This window comes from Crassostrea angulata, chromosome 3 (assembly GCF_025612915.1).
Source record: "Crassostrea angulata isolate pt1a10 chromosome 3, ASM2561291v2, whole genome shotgun sequence".
Lineage (NCBI taxonomy): Eukaryota > Metazoa > Mollusca > Bivalvia > Ostreida > Ostreidae > Magallana > Magallana angulata.
In genome coordinates, this window is record NC_069113.1 from 9,755,331 (window position 1) to 9,765,000 (window position 9,670).

General features: G+C 34.6%; 2 long non-coding RNA genes across 2 annotated transcripts; both read right to left on the minus strand.

The window, feature by feature from the left end:
- Positions 1–1,195: 1,195 nt before the first annotated feature.
- Positions 1,196–2,401, minus strand: LOC128177801 (uncharacterized). Its single transcript, XR_008242877.1, has 2 exons — positions 1,881–2,401; positions 1,196–1,547 (listed from the first exon to the last, which is right to left on the minus strand). It is a non-coding gene; the product is annotated as an uncharacterized LOC128177801 (long non-coding RNA).
- A 1,141-nt stretch (positions 2,402–3,542) lies between these two features.
- Positions 3,543–4,495, minus strand: LOC128178084 (uncharacterized). Its single transcript, XR_008242900.1, has 2 exons — positions 4,119–4,495; positions 3,543–3,899 (listed from the first exon to the last, which is right to left on the minus strand). It is a non-coding gene; the product is annotated as an uncharacterized LOC128178084 (long non-coding RNA).
- Between the last annotated feature and the right edge of the window lie 5,175 nt (positions 4,496–9,670).

A 9,670-nucleotide genomic window follows, 5' to 3' on the forward strand; every position in this document is an offset into this window, starting at 1 on the left:
ACCTTAAACATGACACACTGACACAGAATCTCATCCTCTCGGAAATCAGTTTGTTTAAAAAGAGCGATTTTTATGACGAACTGCGAGGGGTATCAAAGTTATAGCGCAGATACTGCATACATGCAGCATGCATGTGCGATATCATCGTCAATCTGGAGTTATCACTCACTTTGACGGGGTCGTCAGGTACTTACGTCAGCTTGTCTGCTCGCAGACGTCTTTCTCGTATTCAGAGTTGCAGGCTCTTCATATGTTTGAAATTTTTATGGAAAGTAAACTGCCTAATTGTTAAAAAATATTTATAATTTATGTTTTCAATTAGCAGTTGGTGAATCTCTCTCTCTCTCTCTCTCTCTCTCTCATGGTGTAAATTATTGCAGTCAACTTGCATAACACAAAAACTGAATTCATGGTATCGGTCATTGGTCAGGAAACACAGATTTCAGAAAGATCTTGAATATTAACTTACAATACCAAGCTTGTCTTACGTGACGTAAGCTTTGTAAATGAAGGGTTTGATGGAGCGATCATAAATTTTCTGCATATCAGTCACAAAAAAATATCAATCGTCGGTTATAAAACTTATTTCAACTCTCGGCATACGATAGGTTTAATCAATGTTTTATCAGGAGTAATGTTTATGGGTTGTTTAACCACAGGACGGGTCAGAAAGTAAGATCAGATCTGATAAGGTGCAGCTTTGATTGATTTGAAAACCTTGAAAAAAAATTAAATCAGAAATTTGATGAAGAATATGGAATTAAATGATATTTAATGAACAATTTCATTATCGGGTAATTTTTTAGACATCCTGTAAACAATTTTAAAAAATGTTTATCATTTGGAGACTTTTTGAAATTCTGAAGCCCTGGAGTAGAGTTCTATTTCATGCATGTATACATACTGTAATTTTTTGCTCTCTAAAATTAAGACTGCGTTTACAATTAATCTGTCGAAGTATTCTTAAACAATGAGTGTAAACTTCTCAACTCCAATGAATAGAGGTCTCAATTTTTGTGATGCGATCAAAGTACTTGAACCACACATGTTTTTAGATAAAACGATTAAATGAAAAAAATATCCAGTAAGCTTGTCTTAAAGAAAGACAGAACACATGTACTCTTAAATGATGTGTCAAATTGCTGATTTCCGGAAAGTATATTCATCCAAATAAAAAAGGAAATAAACTCAAATCAACTGGTGTAAGAACTTTTTTATTCAAACATAAATGATGAAAATGGATTGGCGAACTCCTTCAATATGATGACAGCATGCGTGTGGTACAAGAAAAACTTCTTACACATGACGTTACTTGTTGTTGCTGTTGCTTTATTGTTGTTATTAATGTTATTGTCGTTGTCTTGTAGTTGTTGTCGTTGTTGTTGTTGATGTGGTTATTGTTGTTGATATTATTGTTGTTGTCGTTGTTGTGTTGTCGTTGTGGAGGGGCTGTCAACATCTCCTCCACCAACTACGCCTACATGTTGGCCGAGGTCTCCTAGCAGCAAAGTTAATTCCACCCCTCCTCATCGAAAATACTGGCCCGGCTGGAAACGATAACGACAGGGTCATTCTAGAACAAATTCACCAATCAAGTTGCATTGCACCTTATAAAATCATTGACTCCTTTGGAAATATTTTCCAAAATATATTTGTCTCCTTGAAAATATAAGCAACACTAATTATACCTAAATGTTTTCTTCTATTATCTATTAAGTTGTAAATTTCGAACTTACCGGGTAGCAGTAAATACAAAGTACAAAATTTACTTCCACTCTTTAAATCGAATGTATACACTTTATATAGGTCAAAATAAATTGGGCACCCGGTTTTGAATCCTTTCACTGTAAATCCCTATCGACACGTTTTAAAATACTTACTGTCTTCATTGGTCCTTGCTTGGACTGCATCACTCAATTGTGAAAAAGTTAAACTTTCGGTGACTTGACAAAATTCAGTGACAAGAAGAAGCATACACAGTAAAACAATTACCTCCTTCATCTTAAAGTATTACGTTTATAATGAGATAATTTGGGTGACAGCATAGAAAAAATGAGGTGTGATGATCGATGAACTTGGTCCGATCCTTGCTTCAATAAACTATGATCCTAGATAAGATATGTTTGTCCATAGATATCATAAAGTTATCTAGGGTTTATAAAGCAAGTCATGGACCGTTTACATATGTATACTAATTAAACAATCTCCGATAATGGTTACATAACTTACAGAAAAGCCAGGTCTTCTTATGTTGTGTCTGTATTTAGAACCATTTTAACAAGAGCTTGGACTTTGGGTAGTTGTGTCAAACAGCAATGTGACGTAGGCCTGTCTATTTCATTGTAGGCCACTCGGCCAAGGCTCTTTGAAATCGACAAGATTTGTCTGGCCTTTGAGCGAAGACTACACAATCGGTGTATACATTGTATTTCGCTTGAAACCAGCGTCATTTTAACTTGTATTGACGCAAGAAACAGATAGTTACATCCTACTGAAAGTCCAAGGCTTTGTTAAAAACAACCTTACATTTGACGGCTTAAAACATCATATACAATGTAAGGATCATTAAAGACAATAATCAGAATTTGTGTCAGATTTTACGTCTTTTTTATAGTGATATATAATGCAAAGTGATTATGGTAGTTACATTATATAGCGTTATTTTTTTTTAACTCAACTCAAGATCAGCGTTTCCTACAATTATTATTTGATGCCTTGATGATCTGTTGAAAAATCGAATTAATTAAGTTAACGCTCTTTTTATGTTAACTGAAAGTATATTTGGAAACTTGTGACCAATAAAATGTAATGATTTATGCAGAACTGAAGCTTGGGGGGAAAATGCGAAGCTAAGTTCTGTAAATGTGCACAAAACAAACTTGTGCTAAATTTTACTCCCTAACTTAGATTTTGGAAACATTTGACATGAAAGGTTTTAATGTCAAAGTTATTTTAAGATATTTAACTACTTAGGTTATTTTTCTACTTTCCCGTGAAATTCTTTTTTAAAATTAAAAAAAAAAACCAACGGAGCTCAAAAAGTGTAGACTGAATAGTAATGATTGATTTTCATCTCCTGAAAAATGTATGAATTTTATCAAAATGGATTTCAATTAAGATTTAGCGAAAAAAACTCAGTTAAACATTTTCCTTATATTAAATATTTGTTCACTAAATCTGACTGTTGTCTGCCAATTCTCATGAAACAAGCGTCATTTCTGACCATCATCAAAACCACTGTACTTCCCTCAACAGAATTGGTGAGGGTATTTAAAAACCCTGACATTGTCGAGGGTAAAATGTCCAAAGAATATTTTCACAACCTCTGTCAACTAAGAAAATAAAAAAAAAAACGAATCTCAGAGTTTTGTGTGGACTAAATTGCAAACTTCTTTTGCCTTTCCCCTGCAGTCTGGCAATCATCGGCAATATTTTCATGATTAGGGTCCATTGTGAAAAAAAAGTGAAAGGACCAAGGTTACCCTGACAGTAAACCAATCAAACCCAGCAAGATCACTTGAACGAAAAATCGAACACACGTGTAATCGACGCCAGTTAGTTAAAAGGCTATAATCTTTATAATATTACAATGAAAACATAAATGATATTATAAAATTAAAAAAAAAAATGATTATATTCCAATGTCTTAGAGATGTTTTTATGGACAGTCACACATGACATCTGATGAAGCCTTAGCTGGCAGTAACAAGTGACCCCCGAGGAGATCTTTGTAGACAGTCACGAGGAACTCATAACGAGGTTTGTGTGGGTGGAGTTTTTTTTTTCTCAGCACCTCCTCCACCAGCGGCGTTTACAGGGGGGTCGGCGGGTCCTCCCCCCGACCTGATACATCCCACCCCGCCGGGCCACTCTTGCTACCACACGATTCTGGTTTTCTACTGAAAATAATGTTAAGGAGAGGAACATGTAAGTTGTAAGAACTTGTTTCCAATCCTCTTGTGTAATTTACACAATAAATTATGTTAAGATAGAATCAAGGTTTCCAAAGGTTTATTTCTTTGTAAATATTCTGTTATAAATTTTGTAGATACGGTATAGTTTTTGTTTACTATTTAAAATCAATTAAAATTATGAAAAATAATAAAGTGCATGCTTACAAGAATTTTCACCGGTTCGTTGGTTTCTCAGCAGTTGTTCGACAACTCTTCCAAATCCTGTTCCTGGCTGAGGGTTCTCCTCTACCCGACAGTAACACATCTCACCCAGGAACAACATCAGTAACAAAGCAAGGAGTTTGGTCTGCATCTTTGTAGCAAGTTATAGTAAGCGAATTCCGCGAGACAGTGACCCATCAGATTTATATACCCATATGATTAACTGTCGCGATAAAGGTTGGTTGTTTACTTGTTCGCATTTTATTATGCTGACAGAAATTGTATAATCTTTGTAAACATGACTGTCCTGTAAATAATTTATTGGGGCCAATTCAGATTCCATAACAGATGGTCCTATAGTTTGATATCATAGGTTTACTAATAATAATCAAATAAATGTTTTAAAACATGCATTCATCTTGACTTTGATCATTTACCAAGTTATAAAACAATTATTTAGTAGTTATCGATTTACATACGCTTTCTATTTTTAATTCAATCTTATTCGTTAGGTGGGTACTCTGGGTGTTTTTTTTTAAAAATATTTATACTTTTAAATCGCGATTTACAGAAGTACAGTTAAATCGGGGGGAGCAATTGCATGCTCTATGGTCAAAGTATTTGGTGTTCAAATCCTGCAGCTCTTTGACTTTTGAAATTGCACGTTGTGTCCTCGGGAACGTTGTGTCTCAGTCCACACTGCTGAAAACTTACATGTACATGTAGGTACATACCCACTTACGCTTGGGGTTTACCTGTGATGGACTGATGTCCTATCCAAGCTGGAATCAGTGACTCTCGTCTACAGCTAGAGACTGTTCTTGTGACCCACAAGTACATGTAGTATCAATAATTTGAACATTATACATGCATCTAGAATTAGAAAGATATGATTGTGTACAACCTGATCGTCTTTTAATTAAAGTCCATGTACAGATTAATTCAATCTACAGATGTACGATAAGAGTACTTTCTAACTTTAAAAAAAATCGAAGCAAATAATCAATAAAGATATCCAGATTTGTACAGGTGTGGGGACACCTGCATTTTACTAATTTTAATTTGATGATTAAAGAAAAAAATATCGTCGAAAAATTCCTATATTTTGTGTTTAATTTAATTTAATTTAATTCCGAACGTTGTTTACGTCATCGGAAAAAACACACGTGGATCCAAAAACATAAATACAGCACAAAAAATGATGATCCCTATATTATGAAAGACCTTTCTGATCTTAGTTACCAGAAAAAATCATTATCAACAGATTAAAATGTTCGAAATTGAAAAGATATTTTATGACTTTCTTCCTATCTCTGTATGCGGTCTAAATTGGGTGCGATAATATTTTTTGTGATGGCATAAATTCAATAACGAAAAACATCTTTTAAATGATTATAATGTTATTATTATCTGCTAAGGGTTATCAAAGTGGCAATTGTTATCTTCTTTTCTCCTTCTACGATCTACTTCGTCTATCTAGGTGATATTATAAATCAAGAATGCAGCCTGGCTTTTCCCCTCACACCAGTTGAATGAGAGCCACAGTAGTATTTTTGTTTTTGCCAAACACACCTGAAAGACGGCCACGTGTTATGTGATGTTTGTGATACTCAACAAATTGAAGACATTTTATTCTCCAATGTCCAAAATATTATAATTTGCGAGAAACATTTAAGCGAGTACTATTAAGTCTCCAAGTACATTTAAATTAAATCTACCTTGGTTTGTCTTGAAATAAATCAAATGTGCTTTATCAATCCGTAATAATTATTTGCCAAATTGCATGTAACTCATTCAATGTATAAAAAAAAACACATATTCTCTTGTATGTTATCATATGTTATGCATTTAAACTGTGTCTCTAGTTATGTGTAATAATTGTTGCCTCAAAACTGAATATTCAATCTGTATATGAATTTAATTTACTATATGTAAATTGTGGAACTGTGGGAACTGTGGAACTCTTGTTCAAGGGTTTCACCCCCCCACCCACCCATTTTAGGCTCCAAAGGGTCTAATGTTTATTGTATTATTATATGAATTTTTGTAAACCGTTGGCCTGTATTGCCTAAAGGTGTATTTCTGAATAAATACTGATAATTTTATAATTTATATATAATTCAATCAAAGAAGATCGAAAATTATATCTAATTAAAGAAAATTCTTTATACAAGTTTACATTTTAATACAGTGTCTGTATCGGACAGAAACTGTTATAAAATTGAACTGTACCCCCCCCCCCCCCCCAATGAATTGACAACCCTGTCCCATTGATTGTGAATTTTTCATTTATTGGAAAGATGTATAGATACCAAATTTACAATACGACAGCTTCACATGAGAGAATTGAACGAGGGAATTAATAATTTAATTAAAGATATATACCGAGTATCTATGTAATACACCTACAATCAGTGAAACGTACAATTATACATTTGATTTCATGTTAACAAAAATATGAAAGTCTCTATGTGAATTAAATTAAGGGTAAACTGTGAAGCAACTTAGTGCTGGATTACATGCGCATATGACCGCATAGCAAAAATTTCTTTTACGCACCAGGTGCAAAATGCAAACACTAGTATGCACAATTTGCAAATCGTATAACGGTATATGAATGAGCACTCATGAAAGAGGTTCCTGGGCTCTTCCTAAAAATCTGTTATCAGAGGTTTGTGTAAATGTGTATTAAACACACAAACGTCACGTCATACAAAAATATGGCCTAGTGTTTTAATTATATAACAAATTATGCATTTTAAAACTTCATGTACGTGTACACTCTTGAAATTTGCATTCATCTCCTTAGACTTTTAATAATGTAGATATTATGTTTTCAGTATGAAAAATTGCGAGCTGAGGATGAACTGCACGGACAGAATGTAATTTGACATATTTTGTATTTTCCCCTCCAATAAATTCACTAATTACAATATGACATATATTTGTATTCGTCTTAGATCATCTACCTTTCAAAGTTCAATACGATGATTTCAAATGCTAAATTTTTAAACTTTCGCTTCTTCAAAAGTCATTGAAAACCCACAACATCCAGTTACATTTATTCTCATTCCAAAATTTTTAACTCAATTTCTGATGTTTTGTGCGTTAGTTTCTTTATAAATACAGGTATTTCATTCTAGAGATATAGTTGTGATAGCTATTGTCTGAATAAGTATTACATAAGATATACATTATGGTGTTCCGATGGGGCCACTTCGACCTTCGCACTTTCGCCTTTAGGTCAAGGTGCGAGAGTGCGAAGTTGCGAAGCGAAAGTGCGAAGATGCGACAGCGAAGGAGCGAAAGTGCGAAGATGCGACGGCGAAGCGCGAAGTTGCGAAGGCGAGAGTGCGAAGTTGCGATACTACTATCGCTCCTTCGCCATCGCAACTTCGCACTCTCGCCTTCGCATCTTCGCCTTCGCCTTTTTATAATTGTGGAGCTCTCTATCGTTTAAAGACAATTTTAGCTGTATAAAAGGACATCTGAGGCAGACGATGAACTTTTTAGAAATTATTTTCAACAGCCTGCGCAGATCCATAACTTTTTCGGGGGGGGGGGGGGGGGGGGGAGTCGATTGATAATTATATTTGTCGGGGGGGGGGGGGGAGGTCCCGAGACATATTTTGGAGATTTTATTATAAAGAATAAAATTCAATTTTCCGGACCCTTTCTCCCCCTTTACTGCATGTGTGAATTTATTAATATTGAATTTTCCGGGGGGGGGGGGGCGGATCCCCTCTCCCACTCTAGATCCATACATCAGCAAGGAGTGTCGCATAATGAAACATGATTAGAACGTCACTGTGTTTGATCCACGGTAAACAGACAGCTGGTGGGTGACAGGAGTGTATTTGTGGAAGTGCATTTGTATACATTATGGCGGACATTACATTTTAAGTGGAGTATATAATGATTAGGCATAGCCAGCACTGGTAAACATATATGTCACATATACCTGTACACTTTAAAATATTTATAAACATTCATAGTAAGCACAAAGGCCTAGCGCATGCGTACCAATAATATCATGGATTAATCGGAAAACCTTGACGAGTACGGTGTCTGCATCAAATTCTATGTATTCGACCGAGACTTTCTGAATGCTTTCAAAAAAGGCGAAGGCGAAAGTGCGAAGGCGAAAGTGCGAAGTTGCGAAGGCGAAGGAGCGATAGTAGTATCGCTTCTTCGCCTTCGCACTTTCGCCATCGCATCTTCGCGCTTCGCCGTCGCATCTTCGCACTTTCGCTCCTTCGACCTAAAGGCAAAAGTGCGAAGGTCGAAGTGGCCCCATCGGAACACCATAATACATCCCTTTTTACTTGATATTAATCTATTGCGGCTTATGCATACAAATAAATTGCATCATTATAATTCATTTTACCTAGTTTTGTTAATAAAAAGGTCGCATTTGTGGACGAACAAAAGCATGAATAAATCTGTAATATTTCGAAATATTGATTCATTTGTAAACAATTAAATACGAATGTCATGAAATAGGGGAGTTGAACCTATTTTGTCAAAAACGCTTCTTCTATGAGTTAATATGCACAAAAAACATTTAAATCTTTATAGATATTATACAATAGTCACCACACTCATTTTTCATTCTCTTAGCACTCTGTAGAAATATGAATTAAAGAAGTGTATTTTTACCCGAAAAGCTTCGAATACACTACCATCAGACGGTAGTAAAAAGAAGGATAAATCAAAATTTTGTCATTAGAATTTGCATTGTTAGAAAGTGTTTTTCTAAATTTTTTTTAATGACTTATCTTTAAAATACATGTACTAGTATAAGTAACCTGACAGTTGTCCTAAAATAAGCACAGTGAAAGCCAAAACCATATCTACCGTTCCAAGGCCAACACGATGACGTCACTTATAACATTTTGCTTTCAACTTGCGGTATTTTTTCTTCAAAATTCTTTATATCATATAACATCTTAACCTGTTTGATAAATGTTTCGCTTTATTAAAACGTGCCTATCTTTGCTGTAATACGATAAATTTGAGGACGTTTCTTAAATTCAATACTTTTTAGAGACGCCGAGCATAACAAGGTTCCGTTTTACTTTGCAATCTTTAACTTGTAACATGTTTATCAAACTTTTGAAGTTTCGATATGTGCTCGTAAACATGTAATAATTAGCATTTCTAAAATAAGAAAAAAAAATCAATTTTATAGCTTTAAACAACTTAGTATAAAACAACACACCAGCATTTTAAAATTGGCATCACAGAGGTTTGAAATTTATTTTTAGGTAAAACTGATTAACGTGTGCTTGTGTTCTATCATAATTTGACAGTTTGCGGGCAATATGGATGCTCTCTTCTCCAGTCTGTACATTTTTTCAATTTCTTCACGGTTTCTTGGTAAAAAATAACTAAAGATAATATTTCTTTCTTGAAGGCAATTTACCTAGGAAATGAGTGCAATGCTAATATTTCAATATCAGCTGATCGAGGTGTGTGAATTTTGCTACACGTTCAAATGACACAAGACTATAAACCTCGGTGCATTATATAAATAGTGCCTGTTTGGGAGGGTA